This window comes from Giraffa tippelskirchi, chromosome 4 (genome assembly GCF_054371585.1).
Source record: "Giraffa tippelskirchi isolate mGirTip1 chromosome 4, T2T-mGirTip1v1.2.pri, whole genome shotgun sequence".
Classification (NCBI taxonomy): Eukaryota; Metazoa; Chordata; class Mammalia; order Artiodactyla; family Giraffidae; genus Giraffa; species Giraffa tippelskirchi.
The window spans coordinates 93,463,520-93,482,836 of record NC_137278.1 but is presented as its reverse complement, the minus strand read 5'-3'; positions in this window follow the sequence as shown (position 1 = coordinate 93,482,836).

Here is a 19,317-nt window from a genome sequence, read left to right as displayed (position 1 = left end):
CTCTCTTTCTGCCACCACACCTCACCCCCAGCCAGTCTTTCTCCATATAAAAAGGTGTGTCAGTCATTACAAAGAATGAAATAATGCCATTTGCAGCAAATGGATGCACTTAGAGATTGTCATACTGAGTGAAGTAAGCCAGACACAGGAGAGATATCATATGACATCCTTCATATTTGGAATCCAAAAAGACATGATACAAACAAACTTATTTATAAGACAGACTCACAGACTTACAGAACCAAGGGAGAAGCGTGGGGGTAAGGGATAGTTAGGGAGTTTGGGACCAAAATGTACACTCTGCTATATTTAAAATGGATAACCAAAAGGGACCTATTGTATAGCACAAGGAACTCTGCTCAATGTTAAATGGCAGCCTGGATGGGAGGAGGGTTTGGGGGAGAATGGATACATGTATATGTATTGCTGAGTCCCTTTGCTGTCCACCTGAAACTATCACAGCATTGTTAGTCAGCAATACTCCAATATCAAATAATTTTTTTTTTTTTTAAGTCAGCACTGTGTTGGTGAAGGAATGGACATGAAGATCAGTCAAGCAGGATAGAGAACCCAGGTACAGATCCATACAGAGTCCACTGACATGGGCAGTACCTCCTAGAACTGAATCAGCTATTAAAAGAGAAAATATGTATCAGCATCTAGAGTTGGACTGGCCTTCTACTGAAGGTTATTTAAGAACATCTGTGTGTGTGAACGTCTGCAGATACCAACATCCAATTCTGGTCTTCATTTTCAAACATTTCCTTGAATGTTACTGTTCAAGGAATTGAGAAGAAAATCTAGATTCAGAACATGTGACTGTCTCTTTTCTGCTTCAGAGTGAAGATTATTCTCCGTGCAGGTCCTCTGGTCATCATGCTGTGCATCTTACTGTTCTAGGGCACACTTAATGCTGTTCCAGTCTGTACTGGTCTGAGCCTGGGTGCGCACATCCAAGAAACAGACCTAAATTATCAACCATACAGAAATGCCTGTATCAGTCCATAGCTTCTCAGATTGCAGACACTCCCACTTCCTCCTGCTCTCCCCCACTTTCCTCTTGCACGGCTGCTCCAGCATCTTGGTTGTTTCTGAAATACCAGGCTCACTGCTGTCTTAGGCACCACTATCCCTGTTGGAAGCTCCACAGCCCAAATACCCACGGAGTAAACTCTTCACTTTGTTCAGGTCTGTTCTCGAAAGCCATCTCTTCAGCCAGGCCTGCGCAAGCTGCACGTGCCAACATTTTTCAGTGCATCACTTGAAATGTTATATTATTTTTGTTTCTTATATTTCTTTATGCTTCGTTTTTCACCTTAAGTGATAATCACTAAAAAAAAACAAAAAAAAATATGAATGTTTACGTATATATATTTTTTGTATGTCTTTTTTACTGGGATAGATGTTGTATGAGGGTAGGGATTTTTCCTCTGTATTCTTGCTATATAAAAATGCCCTGCACATAGTAGGGTCTCAGTAAATTTCCGTTGAATGGAGAATGAACTTTATTTTATTTTTTTAAATTAGTTTTCTATTGAAGTATAGTTGCTTTAAAATGTTATGTCAGTTTCTACTGTATAGCAAAATGATTCAGTGTACATAAATCCTCTCCCTTTAGGTCTTCCTTCCCATTCAAGTCACCACAGAGCACTGAATTGAGTTCCCTGTGCTTACAGCAGGTTCTCATTAGTCATCTATTTTATACATAGTGTCAACAGTATATATGTGTCAATCCCAATCTCCCAGTTCATTCCACCCTCCCTCCTTTACCCCTTCAAATTCATACATTTGTTCTGTACATCTGTATCTCTATTCTGCTTTGCAAATAAGATCAGCTATACCATTTTTCTAGATTCCACATATATGATATTTGTTTTTTTCTTTCTGACTTACTTCACTCTGTATAACATCTCTAGGTCCATTCACATCTCTACAAATGACTCAATTGCATTCTTTTTATGGCTGAGTACTATTCCATTGTATACAGGTACCACATCTCTATCCACTCCTCTGTTGATGGACATTTAGATTGCTTCCATGTCCTAACTATTATAAACAGATTTGCAATGAATATTTGAGCCCATGTGTCTTTTTTAATTATGATGTTCTCCAGGTGGATGCCCAGGAGTGGGTAGCAGAGTTTGCATTAACTCACTGACAAAAGAAACAAACAAAACAAAAAAGCAAAAAAAAATAATAATAATAAGTGACTGTCCTGGAATGACCTATTTCTATTTGTTCAGCATCAGTCTTTCTAATATTGACCCTCCATCAAATGTCCTTTTCGTCTTTGCTCTCTTAGGGCAGTGGGAATGGGCTAGATGGTTATAACCTGGAGCAATCCCAAAATCCCTATATGGGAGAAGCTTAGAGACAACCCTGGGAGAAAACTAGGCTGACAAAGGAGAAAGTTGGTTAGGAGAAACCTAAGGGAAGCAAGGAAGAGGTAAGAAAGGATAATTGGGGATTATATTTTGAAAAGTGAAATGACCTTGTCATTCCACTCAATGGACAAGCATGCAAGGCTTTTAAGTAGGACAAGTTTTTATTAAACCCAAGATTTTTCTGTTGTCAGGGAGGAGGCAGGATTGAGCATGGGAGACAGGAGGCATGTGTGTAATGTTTCCATAACAAGATTAATATATTTTAAAGGCAAGACATAAAGAAGTCAGTGAGTTTCCATCTGGATTTTTCTGAGTCTGGAAATCTTCTTGAGTTCCTAACAGATTTTATCCTGACCTTAGTGTATTTCTGAGTTAGCAAGCATTGATAGAAAATTAAAATGCACTCTAAATATTTAAAAAATGTATTTCAAGTGGTAATAGAATGTTCTCTTTGTCATAAGGACATTTTACCCATCTGCATAGAAATACTCTAAGTCTTGGAGTGTTTCCTTGTTTTGTTGAGGTTTCTACCATGTGCACTTTGAATTTTGGTTATTAAGGTTGCAGCTTTGTGGCCTACTTAGATTGCCAACATCTGCCTCACTTATTTAGACTTTTTCTTCTTCTTCTTCTTTTTTTTTTTTTTGTTAGTATCCAGGATGCATTGAATTTTAATGGAGGGGACTGATTTTAACTGCCTTCTATTCAAAAATAAACTTTTCTTTATAGGAATCTAAATCTTTTCCTCTCACTCCATCCACTTGCTGGCAAGTAAGCATTTGTCGAAATGTAATTATTACAGAGGAGCAATGCTTTTCTTTATTTAGCACCATTTACCTATTGCAGACACAGCGTACAGTTCTACAAAGCATAATAATCATAATGGGCTACATAGACCCTCTCGGCTAGCTCTATTTTTGCATATGATTCATTTTAATTTCAGAAACACAAAAGGGATTATGTCTCTATTGGAATGTCTTGAGTAAGCCCTACAGCAGGGGAGCTGTGATGTCATTTGTTCTGTGAAAAGCATGTATTCAGCTATTATGGGCTGAGTCTAAAATATAAATATAAGATACTAAAGGTCCCTTGTTCAGAAACCGTCCTATGCTTTTTTCTCCCCATTTAACAACCAGTGGACATTTTCCCATGCAAATCATCTATTTTATAAGAAAGATCCAGCAGTTGAGTCTCACACTGTAAACTGATTTAAAATCATTATCCCCAACTTCCCTCTTCAGATATCTGCTTGCTATTCATAACAATCTTGGCCAAGCAGTCTCTGGTCCCCGGCTTTCATTTGTATCACAAAGGTTTGTCAAGGTTAGGCTCTAAATATAGTTACTGTGTTCAGTTTCTAAGCAATTTTCTTAATTTTTATTTGCCTTCTGAATTTCAGTTATTAAAATAGAAAGTAAGAGAAATTATTCAGTCATAACTATCACGGTGATGAGGTTTATGACAGAATTGATTTAGTACAATCTTAAAGCGGCTGGATCAACCTTTGATTGATTCAGGACTTGAGTTCTGAATCTACCATTGGCTACCTGTGTGATTAGGGCTGTTTACCTAACATTCTGGGCTTCCCTGGTGGCTCTAATGGTAAAGAATCTGCTGCAATGCAGGAGACCTAGGTTCGATCCCTAGGTTGGGAAGATTCCCCTGGAGAAGGGAATGGCAACCCACTCCAGTGTTCTTGCCTGAAGAATCCCATGGCCAAAGGAGCCTGGTGGGTTACAGTCTATGGGGTCACAGAGTCAGACATGACTGAGTGACTAACACACATACATACCTAATATTTGAGCACTTTCTGACTTATCACTTGCCTTTTAAACGATTTAGATCTATGACTACTAGTAATGCTTGATGGAATTAGAGATACTTGCTATGAAAAAGAAAAGAAACTTGCAGGAGACTAAAGAGGGTGAAAATGCATATGTCATCCAAATCTGCACCAACAGGAAACTGGCATAGTGATACTGTCACCACGAAAACAAAATTTACAACTAAACAGATTAACCTCTTCAAATAGAAAGTAGGTAACATTAAAAAATAAATTGATGAATTCACAATCAATATGGGAGTTTTTAATACAGCTCTATCAATAAGGTGTAGATCAAGCAGACAAAGAACTGATGATAGTGTAAAAGGGTTGGAAAGCAAAGCTTTATTAGAAGATAATACTTTACGATGCAAAACACAAAAAAGCACATAATTTAACTACACACACTTATGTATGTATACATAGTACAGATATATCACATGGGCATACTGACCCATGTGTATGTAAGCATCACCTGCATGTTCATAATCTTCTTGATAAAGAAGCTAGTACAATACTTGAACTTTTAAAATTATATTGGTGTAATTTTTTTAATCTTTCACTTAGAAAATTGCATTTTATCATTTCCCATGCATACAGAAATCTTATAGTTTGAATACCAGCTTTTCCTAGAAATTAAAAAAAAAGAGATTTAAATAGATATTTTACATAACTTGTTAAAAAGATGATTTCTCTCACATTCTCTGGATAGTTCTTCCTTCTACTGAAATAAAGCTTAGTCAATGACAATTCAAATGCATGTTATCTTACTTTGTTCATAAGACTTTAAACAACTGATTGGCTATGTTCCTTTCAAAATTAAGGATTATTGAAGCTTATGTAACAAAGACTCTGTTCTTTATAATTCATTTCCTGTTGCTTGCTTATGCAATGAAGCATTATAATTTGCAGTCTATTACTTCACAGAACTTATAACTTCATTGCTTGTACAAAGAAAAGAACAAAGATGAGTCAGGAGAATGAAAAACATTTCCTAGGTAATGAGAAAGTAAATCAACTTACATTTCTTGCAAATTGATAAGTAGGAAGTTTTTACTAATGAGTCCTATAATTCTGACTATGTAGTGTTTATTTACAGAGTTCCCTCTCAAGAAATATGATTGTATAGGGTAATCATTATACTCTGAGGTTAGGGATGAGGTAAATGCAACCTATACTCAGTTACTTCCCCAGGAACTAATATAAAATATCTAGATATGCTTTCAAATGGTCATCTCAATAATTTTAAATCCACTAATGCTTCTGATGAACACATTAAAGAGTATTTGAAAAGCACCATGTAGATTCATTTAAAAATGTATAGATCAGCTCACCTTAAAAAATATTTGCACTGCCTTTGATTAAAGGATGACTGAGACATGAGAAGTTGTTGAACAGAGCTGTTGTAAAAGCACCCCTAAGCAAAATGAGTTAGTTGGGGAGGGTGATGAAGACCCACATTAACCTTAAAAGTCAAGAAGCTGTAGTGTGTTGCAGGCCTAACTGTCAATTTTTCTCCTTTAATCTTCCTTTTGTCACTAATGATAGTGTTATAGCGTCAACTACTTTATATATGACTATGAACATCTAGCAAATCAAAACACTGAAAATTGTGCATGGCCTCCCAGTGGGGTTTCTGTGAAATACAGAAAAAATTCACTCTACATGCATGAGACATAGGTGACAACCATTATATTAAGAATCAATACAAGGAGGGGTAAGAAAGGAGATAAAACTAGACATCTGGCAGAATTTAAATAAATATTATCAATAATTTTATGCCAGAGAATTTAAAAACTCAGATAAAATGGAAATTCTCCTCGGAAAAAAAAAATGCTTCCCTGATGGCTCAGATGGTAAAGCATCTGCCTGCAATGCGGGAGACCCAGGTTCAATCTCTGGGTCAGGAAGATGCCCTGGAGAAGGAAATGGCAACCCACTCCAGTACTCTTGCTTGGAAAATTCCATGCACTGAGGAGCCTGGTAGGCTACAGTCCACGGGGTTGCAAAGAGTCGGACACGACTGAGCAACTTCACTTTCACTTTTCACTTTCCTAGGAAAATATAAACATAAATGAAAAGTTTTTAAAAAAAAGTCAGCAAGAAATGGAAAACAAGCATAGTCCTATAATCATGAACACATTTGCATCAGTAGATAAGTGCCTTCCCATAAGAAAACCCCAGGCTCAGATAACTTTATTGGCAAATTGTACCAATCATTCAAAGAGGAAATTGTGTCTGTATTTTTGATGCTAATGGAGACGTCATACACCAATTCTTTTTGTAAGCTGAATATAATCCTAATATCAAAATGAGATTTAAAAAAGAGTAAAGGGAATTAAGACCATATTATTAATGAACCTAAAAATGATCTAACTGAAGCTGCAGAGTATTAATTAGGATTGTTATACATCTCTAAAATGAATTATATTCATAGATAAAAGTACAAAAAAAAATCATCTTAAAGAGACTAAAAAGTCATTCAGTGGAAGCTGCATATATGATGAATACCCTCAGCAAACTAGAGAGAGAAGGAAACTCCCTTAATCAATTCAAAGGACTCTTTCACAGGGGACTTGGCTTGTGGTCCAGTGGTTAAGACTTCACCTTCTAATGCAGGGGGTGCGGGTTTGATCCCTGGTCGGGAAACTAAGATCCCACACATGCCTTGCAAACAACAGAAAAAATATTGTAACAAATTCAATAATTTTTTTAAAAAGGTCCACATCAAAAAAAAATCTTAAAGGAACTCTTTCAAAAAATGTAGCTAACATCATACTCAAATGAGAAACATTTAAAATATTCCCTCAAAAAATAAATAAATCTCTTCCTAGTCAGGGAACCAAAACTATAGAAACAACAAGCAAATTCAAAGTAATCCTTTCACAAAAATAGAGATACTTTTTTGAAAGTATAGAAAGTGAAAATGTTGTTCGCAAAAAGTCAAATAGTCATGTCCGACTCCTTTTGACCCCATGGATTGTAGTCAGGCTCCTCTGTCCACGGAATTCTCCAGGCAAGAATACTGCAGTGGGTTGCCACATGCTCCTCCTGAAGAGCTTCCTGACCCAGGGATCAAACCCGAGTCTCCCAAATGGCAGGCAAATTGTTTACTGTCTGAGCCACCAGAGAAATCCCTAGAAAGTATAGGCAACTTAAAAAAAAAAAAAAAAGGAAAAAAAAATCATTGAAATAAGGATGAAGTATGGCTCTGAACTCTGGAATAGCAAGCAGTTCCTGGAGCCGAATCACAGACTTGAGAGCTGCAAGAAGGAATTCCTTGCTGGTCCTGCGGTTGGGGCTCTGTGTTTTCACTGCCAAGGGCTCCAGTTCAACTCTTGGTGGAGAAACTAAGATCTCACAAGCCCCATGATGTGGCCAAAAAAAGAGAAGGAGGGCTGCAAGGGACAGTCAATGTGCAAATGATGGGAGATGGATATCATGAGACCCCAAATTCTGGGGAAGGTGGACTCTTCACTGAGCTTTCATCCCAAGATGGGATATCCCACTGGAACAGAAAGACTCAGCTGATCCAAGAAACACAGTCAAAACTAGGATGGGGATTTTGCAGCTGGTGACTTTTCAGTAGTGAAAAAATAACAGTGGATGGATGTTTGATCTCTGTTGGTCATGGAGTTGATTTAAATAAACAAAAACAAAATTGTGATCAACAAACTTTGCCATGAGTTTAAGAGTTTTATCAAGATGTATAGAACCTTTCTGGGGTTCCTAAGTGTTCTCAGGAACCCTTCTGGGATTTCTGAGCCCAGTGGTAAAGAATCCACATGCCAAAGCAGAAGACATGGATTCGATCCATGGATTGGGAAGATCCCATGGAAAACGACATGGCAACTCACTCCAGTATTCTTGCCTGCAAAATCCCGTGGACAGAGGAGCCTGGCATGCTACAGTCCATGGGTTCAGAAAAGGAGTCAGATCGACTGAGTGACTGAGCACATGCACACATAATGTATATTCACCAGAAAAACACAATAACACTGGAATCAAATGTTATAAAAAGAGTTAGATGAAATGTATTGCAAAAACTATCATACACAGAGAGTATATTTCACAACAAAAATTATAGAACAAAAGTCAACGTGTAACTTGGATTTCCTAGTAATGTGGTTTGAAAAATGAAATTTGTTATGACTTGTATTCCTTTCTTTGGCTTTTAACTTATAAAGACTATTTCCCTTTCCTTTATCCCCCCACATCACTCTTTTTAGGTGGGAAATAAAGTATTTTGGAATTTGGAGCATAAAAGTAAAAATATGATTCCTAAAAGTGTCCTTCATTCTTCACCTTTAAAACATTTCCCTAAATTTTAGAGTCTTTTTCTCTATTTCTCTCATTTATGCTTCCTTTTTCTTTGTTCCTATCAATACTCTTTTTTTTATATACCCTTCTTGAGTTTACAATAACAGCAGTACCATAATTATGCATAACTCGGCAACTGATTTGAAACATTTCAAAATGTAAAATTGTGAAATAGTCTGTTCAGAATAATAACTGTGCTCCTTTCCCTCTAGCTGATGAAAATGCCTCCTTTTATGGATGTCAGCATACCTGAGAACTTCCCTTTGGGGTACATATTCTTCTGGCCTCTTTTGAAATTGACTTTTTCATAACACCAAAGGTAAGCTGAGAGAAAAAATATATGGCGTATTTTATGAAAGCAGGTCAAATCTTATGTCCATATTGTTAAAGAATTGTCTTTTTGTTATTGATTTTTAGGAATGTCTTTTTTTGAGTCTGCATATGATCCTTTTTTTAGATATCTTCACTGTAAATATTTTCTCTCAGTGCATGGTTTGCATTTTCAGTTACTTCATAGATGTCTTTTGATGACCACAATTGTTTTCTTTTGCTTAAGTCTAATTTATATTATTTTTAGGATTGGTGTGTTTGGTGACCTGTCTCAGGAATCTTTGCCTATCCCAAGATCAATAAACATCCCTAAGTTTTCTTCTAGAGCTGGGGATATCAAATATTTTCTAAAGGGCTAGGTAGAATGTGCTAGACTTTGGGAGTCTTATGATTTGTTTACAGATACTCAGAAAAGTCATTATAGTATGACAAAAACTACGGACAATCACTTCAAGAATGAATGAATGAACATGAGTGTGTTAGAATAAAACTTTATTTATATATAAAATAACAGGAAGAGAGACATTGTATTCAAGGAAAAGATGACATAGATTCAATTTTCCCTGTTCCTTCCCTCTAATTACAACTAGATACCCTAAAAATCATTCCACAGATACCTGTAAAAGAACTCTGAAAGTAGAACAAATGTGGACCAGACATGGAGCACAGAATCTGAAGAATGACACCACTTTTGGTTCTTTGGATTTTCAATTTTTCTTCTTGTTTTTGACCCAGATAACCATGATGGTGTGATCACTCACCTAGAGCCAGACATCCTGGAATGTGAAGTTACGTGGGCCTTAGGAAGCATCACTATGAACAAAACCAGTGGAGGTGATGGAATTCCAGTTGAGCTATTTCAAATCCTCAAAGATGATGCTGTGAAAGTGCTGCACTCAATATGCCAGCAAATCTGGAAAACTCAGCAGTGGCCACAGGACTGGAAAAGGTCAGTTTTCATTCCAATCCCAAAGAAAGGCAATGCCAAAGAATGTTCAAACTACCACACAATTGCACTCATCTCATGTGCTAGTAAAATAATGCTCAAAATTCTCCAAGCCAGGCTTCAACACTAGGTGAAATGTGAACTTCCAGATGATCAAGCTGGTTTTAGAAAAAGTAGAGAAACCAGAGATCAAATTGCCAACACCCAATGGATCATCGAAAAAGCAAGAGAGTTCCAGAAAAACAACTATTTCTGCTTTATTGACTATGCCAAAGCCTTTGACTGTGTGGATCACAATAAACTGTGGAAAATTCTGAAAGAGATGGGAATACCAGACCATCTGACCTGCCTCTTGAGAAACCTGTATGCAGATCAGGAAACAACAGTTATAAATGGACGTGGAACACCAGACTGGTTCCAAATAGGAAAAGGAGTATGTCAAGGCTGTATATTGTCACCCTGCTTATTTAACTTACATGCAGAGTACATCATGAGAAACTCTGGGCTGCAGGAAGCACAAGCTGGAATCAAGATTGCCGGGAGAAGTATCAATAACCTCAGATATAAGGATGACACCACCTTTATGGCAGAAAATGAAGAAGAACTAAAGAGCCTCTTGATGAAAGTGAGAGAGGATAGTGAAAGAGTTGGCTTAAAGCTCAACATTCAGAAAACTAAGATCGTGGCATCTGGTCCCATCACTTCATGGCAGATAGATGGGGAAACAGTGGAAACAGTGTCAGACTTTATTTTGGGGGCTCCAAAATCACTGCAGATGGTGATTGCAGCCATGAAATTAAAAGACACTACTCCTTGGAAGGAAAGTTATGACCAACCTATACAACATGTTAAAAAGCAGAGACATTACTTTGCCAACAAAGGTCCATCTAGTCAAGGCTATGGTTTTTCCAGTGGTCATGTATGGATGTGAGAGTTGGACCACAAAGAAGGCTGAATGCTGAAGAATTGATGCTTTTGAACTGTGGTGTTGGAGAAGACTCTTGAGAGTCCCTTGGAGTGCAAGGAGATCCAACCAGTCCATCCTAAAGGAGATCAGCCCTGGGTGTTCATTGGAAGGACTGATGTTGAAGCTGAAATGCCAATACTTTGGCCACCTTATGTGAAGAGTTGACTCATTGGAAAAGACCCTGATGCTGGGAAGGATTGGGGGCAGGCGGAGAAGGGGACGACAGTGGATGAGATGGCTGGATGGCATCACTGACTCGATGGACATGAGTTTGGGTAAACTCTGGGAGTTGATGATGGACATGGAGGCCTGGAGTGCTGCGATTCATGGGGTCGCAAAGTGCGGGACACGACTGAGTGACTGAAGTGAACTGATTCATGTTTCTGCACCCTCAGATTCAACCAATCACAGATCATATGGTACTGTAGAATTTATTTGTTGAAAAAAATCTGTGTACATATGGACCCGCACAGTTCAACCTGTGTTGTTCAAGGATCAACAGTATAGGCATTGTGTGACATACATAACAAGATGAGTGAATCTTAAAAACATTAACTGAAAGAAGCAAGACATAAAAAACACACAGTGTATGTCTTTGCTTATAAGAAATTCAAGAAAAAGTAGAACTACAGTGGTTATCTTTGAAGCGATTAATATTGACTACGAAAGGGTAGGAGAGAAATTTCTGAGGTTATAATAGTGTGCTCTATCTGATGATAGTTTTATGGTTATGTGCTTACACACATTATCAAGCTTTATATTAATTTGCTTGAGCACTTTACTGAATGTAAATTGTACCTCAACAAAAGATGCCACAAAGGGAGCAGGAACAGTGGTAACACTCTTGAAAGTCTGTCACTGTGACAAAGTGACAACGGAAAATATTTAGGACTTTGTTGACTTTCTAGAAAAATGAACGGTCTTACATTGGAATTTGCATAATTAGTTCTTTCATTCATTAATTCATTTAACAAATGCTTACTTAGTGTCTACCAGATGCTAAATATGCTTTTTTATTTTTTACCACCAATGCATGCATTTTAAATAATTCATCCTTTTGAAAAATTCCCCTTATTTAAGGAATTTCGATATTGACTCGTTCTAAAATCATTGTTCTACAATTATTTGACCTATTTTAATACTTAAGTAAACACTTTCATTAAATATTCTTGACAATATTCTAGATTTAAGGAATATAGAATTCCAGACATTTCTCATTTTAATCTGTTTTTACATCATTTCATTAATAATTTCAAACACTTTTCCATTTCTCCTCATTTATTTTGTTTCCAAGTGCTTAATTTACTCGCTTTTATCTTTTTGTCACTATTTCTCTTTCTTTCCCGTCCAGTGTCATTCGTTTTTCTATCTCTGCCTCCAGCATCTCCATGTGTATACTTTAGGACCTCCCATCTCTGCTATTTCATAGAAGCTACACACACACACACAAGATACACACACACAGACATATGCACACACACAGAAATATAAATTACAATAGGCATAGGAAAGTACAGGCTAACAACTGAAGCCACTTTTTCTCAATTTTTATATTGTCAGTAAAATATTAAAAATCATCCTGTTTTAAAATACGGAATCTATTTAGCAGTAAATGACAGATGGAACCATCTTTTTTCTTCTGGTCTTAAGTACTTTTTTCTTGGTTGTTTTATTTGATTGATTTGTGCATCACTCAGACCAGAAGACAAAATATATGATTCATCTCCAGTCTGAAGCCTCATTTGAATGGTACTTTATTTACATTAGCATTCCTAATTACTTAATGACCAATCAGATATGGTTCATTGGTAGTAAGTGTAGAAACATGTTGTCTGAAGATGTAGTTTAATTAGTATCCCCCTAAAAACATGTCCCTTGTGACCATTGGATGTAATCATTATTTTATGTATTTAACTGTGAAATTCATATTTATTCAGCAGGCTAAGAGAACAGCTTTTTACTTCTCAAAGCTGTTTAATAGAACATACTTAGATTTTTTAAAGGACTGGCAAAATCTTAACAAAAGCTGGTTAGTTTTTAAAATAGACATCATTCTAATGAAATTATTATGCCTAAATCTTGTTATCATATCCATGATACAGGAAAGGAGGAAAAATCAGATGAAGAAGCTTATTCTAATTCTGCCCTATTCACACAGTTATACGAGGTGTGTGTGTGTGTGTGTGCATGGGTGTGTGTGGGGGTGGGTGTGCTCAGTCACTTTAGCCATATCCAACTCTTTGCAACCCTATGGTCTGCAGTCCACCAGGCTCCTCTGCCCATGGGATTTCCCAGGAAAGAATACCAGAATGGGTTGCCATGCCCTCCTCCAGGGGATCTTCCTGATTCAGGGATCAAACAAACCTGTGTCTCCTTAAAATACTGGGAATAGAACTGCCATATGACCCAGCAGTCCCACTGCTGGGCATACACACTGAGGAAACCAGAATTGAAAGAGACACGTGTACCCCAATGTTCATCGCAGCACTGTTTACAATAGCCAGGACATGGAAGCAACCTAGATGTCCATCAGCAGATGAATGGATAAGGAAGCTGTGGTACATATACACAATGGAATATTACTCAGCCATTAAAAAGAATACATTTGAATCAGTTCTATTGAGATGGATGAAACTGGAGCCCATTATACAGAGTGAAGTAAGCCAGAAAGAAAAACACCAATACAGTATACTAATGCATATATATGGAATTTGAAAGATGGTAACGATAACCCTATATGTGAGACAGAATAAGAGACACAGATGCATAGAACAGTCTTATGGACTCTGAGGAAGAATGTGAGGGTGGGACGTTCTGAGAGAATAGCATTGAAACATGTATATTATCATATGTGAAACAGAACACCATTCCAGGTTCAATGCATGAGACAAATGCTCAGGGCCGGGGCAATGGGATGACCCAGAGGGATGGGATGGGGAGGGAGGTGGGAGGGGGGTCCAGGAAGGGGAACACATGTAAACCCATGGCTGATTCATGTCAATGTATGGCAAAAACTACTACAATATTGTACAGTAATTAGCCCCCAACTAAAATAAATAAATTTATTTAAAAAAAAAAGCACCACCTAGATTGTTGAGATATTTTTACTCTTGTTTAATGATTTTGAAAATGACCTCATTTCAAGGGTAAATGGAGATTTATATTTTTCTTCCTATTGTTTATTCATTAATAACAACCCAATTAGATAAATATTTACGTTAAAAAAATACAATATACAAAAGCCTGAACTTACAGCCTTAGTTGGAGAGATCAGTGGTTTGCCTTCCAGACAATATTTTGCTAATGGTTGTATCTTCCATTGTCATTTATTTGATGTTTATTGTCATTTATTCTTGATGTCTGAGAAGCACCTGATTTCTCAACATGAGGGGTGTCTTGCTGTTGTATAGATTTATATATATATATATATATATATATATATATATATATATATAATATATGATATGTATATACATATTCAAGGAAATTAATTTGCAAGGATCTCAAACAAACAATATATAGTCTATCGTAGATAATAACCAAGGTGTAGAAATTTCTAGCATGCCTCCATGAGCTCCCTGGTTGTTCATTGTCCATAGTTCCAATTAGAGAGTGAATCATACATTTGGCTCATGACTGGTTCATTTGCTTTATATTCAGAAATTAGTCAGTATCCATTGAATTGATCCTGGCACCCTTAGTTTTTTTTAACCCCTTGGAGATGTTTCCTCACTCAGTCTCTTCATATAATGCTTCAAAAATATGCAGGCAAGTCCTCATAACTATCTCCCATACTAAAAACAATAATAATCATAAGAGTAAATTTATATTGTCAATATTACCAAACCAAGCTTAATGTTAACAATATTGTGCTACAACAAGGAATTTGAGGTTGCCTGACTCTCAGCCCAATCTTCTTTCTATTTCCACAGATCACTGAAAATATAGAGTAGCTTCCTACCAAAACCCACAAGAAATATAGCATTTGCACTGATGTATGTATGAACACGTGTGTGTGTGTGTTTGTATATATATATATATATATATGTGTGTGTGTGTGTGTGTGTGTGTGTGTGTGTGTGTCATTCTGGATTCTTAATTATATGCAAAAGAAACTGGGACTAACTGAAACAGAATGGTAGTTTATTGGAAGTACATAGACTAAAAGACATCATATTCACCTACTAGTATAATAGACAAGGGGAGGCTCAGTCAGGGTCATGTGGTAAGAAGAGCCAGCTTCAGATGCTGCTGCTGGTAACACTTCTCTTGCCATGGCAGAATATCCAAGCGACTAGATGCCACCCCAATAAATGAATGCTAAACCCGAGAAGATTAAAAGTCCTAAGCAGTGTGGATGGACCTAGAGACTGTCATACAGAGTGAAGTCAGAAAGAGAAAAACAAATATTGTATGTTAATGCTCTACGTGGAATCTGGAAAAAATGGTATGGATCTTATTTGCAAAGCAGAATGAGAGATACAGACATAGAGAACAAATGTATGGACAACAAGTGGTGGGGGAAAGGGTGGTGGTGGGATGAACTGGGAGACTGGGATTGACGTATGCACATTATTGATGCTGTGTATAAAATAGGTAACTAATGAGAACCTACTGTAAGCAGAGGGAACTCTACTGGATGTTCTGTGGTGACCTAAAGGGGAAGGAAATCCAAAATAGAGAGGATACATGTATAGCTGATTCACTTTGCTGTGCAGCAATAACTAACACAACATTGTAAAGCAACTATATTCCAATAAAAATTAATCTTAAAAAAGAAAATAAATCATCAACAACAACAACAGCAACAACAAAAAGCCCTAAGCAGGAATATATAAATACACCAGCATGAGTCAGCTGACTATATTTTACCTTCCGAATGTGAGGCGAGAATGCCCCGCCCCCCACCTCCCACTGCAGAGTACTCTTCTAATCTGGAAGGTGGTTGGATTCTAGGCAACCAAAGGGAATTCATTTCCTGCAGCAATTATACATAAGCAAATGTCCAATTAGGAATATCCACAAGGTATTTTCTGACAAAAACTGACACACTGAGAGAATTACTTCCAGATTAGCAAAAAAAACATTAAAATATTTTGAGTGAAATACAATAAAATCCAACAGCAAAATGGTGTCTATGAAAATTGGAAAATGGAGATGATGAATAGTTATAATAAAGGGTAGCTTACACTGAAATATTGAAGCATATAGTCTCAGATGAGGTGACTTTATATTTGTGGATTTAGATGAAATGTGTAAGTAGGTCACTCTAGTTAAAGTAATAAAACTTTTTTTTGAAGCTTTGGATGGAATAAGAGAGACAGAAGAGTATTGTGCTGAATCCAGACTATTCTGGTCTTTTTGATGCTCACATGGGGTCTTGAGAATGAATAACCAAGATATTACAAAATATTCTGATGTTGAATTATTGTTTGATTTTCTTTTGAGGGACAAAGGAACAGAGCGTAGCTCTGTAGGTGAGGGCAGAATTTTCCTTGAAGAAAATCAAATTTCCCCTGTCAGTCATTCTGGGAGGCCAAGGGGAGGGGGGCCCTTGACTTCAGGGAGGGAAACCCTTTTATCTCTAAGGGTTTGGGGTAATTGGCCCAGAAACTCTAGTATGGAATCACCCATAGTTCTTTTTTAACAGCTTTACTGAGGTATAATTGACATTAAACTAATCGTACCTATTTAAAGTGTACAGTCTGATGAGATTTGATATACGTATACATCCATGAAAATATCACCACAATTAAGATAGCAAATCCATCATCTTCACAAGTTTCCTTATGATATTTGTCAAGTATCCTTACTGCCCCAGTCTCTCAATTCTGACCCCAGACAAGCTCTAATGAACTATCAGTCCAGTTCCATCACAAGCATTGGTTTTATATGAATGGAATCATACAAGATTATTCTGTTTTGCTTGGCAACTTTCAGCTTCAATTTTAAGATTCATTCATCTCCTTGTGTATCAATAAAATGTCTTATATTCCTTTACATTGCTAGAGAGTATTCCATCTTATGGATATACCATCATCTGCATATCCACTTATCTTTTTGCGGGTGGATATTTTGGTTTCCATTTTCCAAGTAGTGCTATGAGGAACAATCGTGTACCTAATTTTGTGTGGGCATATGCTTTTACCCAGGAATAGTGTACTTGTGTCATCTTTAAGTTCATCTTTTTTTTAGGAAGCAAGCTGTTTTCCAAAATGATTGTGCCATGTTGTATTCCTACCAACAGCATATGAAACTTCCATATTCTCTCTAATACTTGGCATTGCCTGCCCACAATCATACCTAAGAAACCAATATTACAATTGGTAGAAGAAGAAAGCCAAGTTTTGCATTGAACCTCCAACGATACCCAGAGTGGGGGCTTCTCATTAGTACTGGGTGGAAGTGGGATTTCTGTGCATATTATCTTCATTGACCCCAGAGATGTCAACTCTTGTTGACAATAATTAAAGCCTTTTAGGATACTCTATGGCTTCCCTGGTGGCTAAGATGATAAAGAATCTGCCTGCAGTGCAGGAGACCTGGATTCGATCCCTGAGTCGGGAGGATCCCCTGGAGAAGGGAATGCGTATCCACTCCAGTATTCTTGCCTGGAGAATCCCATGGACAGAGGAGCATGGTGGGCTACAGTTCCTGGTGTTGCAAAGAGCCGGACACAACTGAAGCAACTTAGCATGCATGTGAGCACAGGATGTGCTATATGGGAATGAGCATCCATTTCCTGTAATTAAACAGTTGTAAGGAAAGGCAGGAGGCAGTTTGGTATGAGACCTCATGAAAGCTTAGGCTGTTTTTTAGTCACTAAGTCATGCCCTACTCTTTGCAGATGCAGCACATCAGGCTGTCCTTCAGCATCTCCCAGAGTCTGGGACTTGGGACTGGGCTCTAAATGAGTCTGTATAGATTTATTTCCATTATACTTGGACCTTGATGAAGAGCTTTATAAATTAAAACCAAAGATCTACTACTCTGTTCAAAGGAGAGGAAACTTTCCACTCTTGTATACACTAACAAGAAGAAAACAGTTTTCACCAATATTGGAACATAAGCCCTACAGAGGTGATAATTAAGAAAAATGGCTTAGACCAGGGGAGGAAATGGATGCAAAGTTTTTTTGTTTGTTTGTTTTTTGTTTTTGCAATAGCATGAGTAGAAGATCATGTTAATGTAGTTTTTACATTTTGTAGTCTATGAAAGTTATCAGAAACTGGAGTGAAAATTCCATAGAGAAAAAGATTGTCATATTGTTACATGAAGAGATTCATCCTGTCCCATTCCAGTCTTCTTAAAGAACTCTGTTAAGGTACACCAATTAGATTGCAAGGGCAATATTAATAAGAAGGAAAAGGAAGTATAAATAAACTAATGATCCTTGTTTCACCAGGGGTATTACCTTACCAAGTTAAATAGGTATTGATAAATAAGCTTGATAAATACATGTTTAATTAGAAAGATAACCAATAGGACATATAAAGACATTAAAGGAATATGAAATATGGGGAAAAAGAGAAAGAGGGCTTACTATAAATAGTAAGATACTAAGATATTAATATTCAAAAGATAACATAAGCATAACATAAAGATATTCATAACATATAAATATATGTTAACATATAAACATAAAGATATTCAAAGTTTTTTTAAAAATCAGGAGCAAGTCACAAATGTCACTATCACTGCTTTTTGTCCAAATATACTGGCATTCTAGACGATGCAACAGCAAGAAAAATAAATTAAAGGAATAAGGATTAGAAAGGAAGAATCAGGACAGTTATTATTTGAAGATTATATGATTTTCTATCAATATATATAAAACCCAAAAGATAAACAAATAGATATTTTAAAATAGTAAGATAGTTTAGCACAATGGCTGCCTGTAAGAGCTATGTTAAAAAAATCAGTTGCATGTTATAACATAGATGAACCCTGGAGACAATCGCTTAATGGTAAAAGGAAACTCCCAGAACACTTATTGTAACATGATGTCATTTCTAGTGAGCTTAAAACTCAGCAAAACTAAATAATAAACAAGTATACATACATTGGAGACAAATGTCTATATATTTTAAAAAACAATGAGGTCCACAAAAAAGAATATCCACTGTAGTATTATTCGTAACAGCCTCAAACTGGAAGCAACCTGAATATTTATCAACAAACAATGAGTACCCAAACTTTAATCCCTTATGTTTTCTGTACAGTATCAGTAGATACTATCTAAAATGCATAATGAAATAATGATTAAAGTTGCCATTAGGGATATGAATGTAACTAGAATAAGACATAAAAGCAGAAGCCAGTAGAGCCTGCATGAGGGGTTTGTAAGATAGAGTTCTTAGAAGACTGTACAAAAATACTTTATGATAAACTTACCACATAATTTTCTCGCTTGAAAAAAACTGATGCATAAAAAACTCAATCTCAATTATTTGTAATGCTTTTATGTAGAATATCTTGTTCTCTAATATTTGAATTCAACACCCTAGTGCATATAGAGATAACTTTTAGGAATTCACCCAAAGTGGTC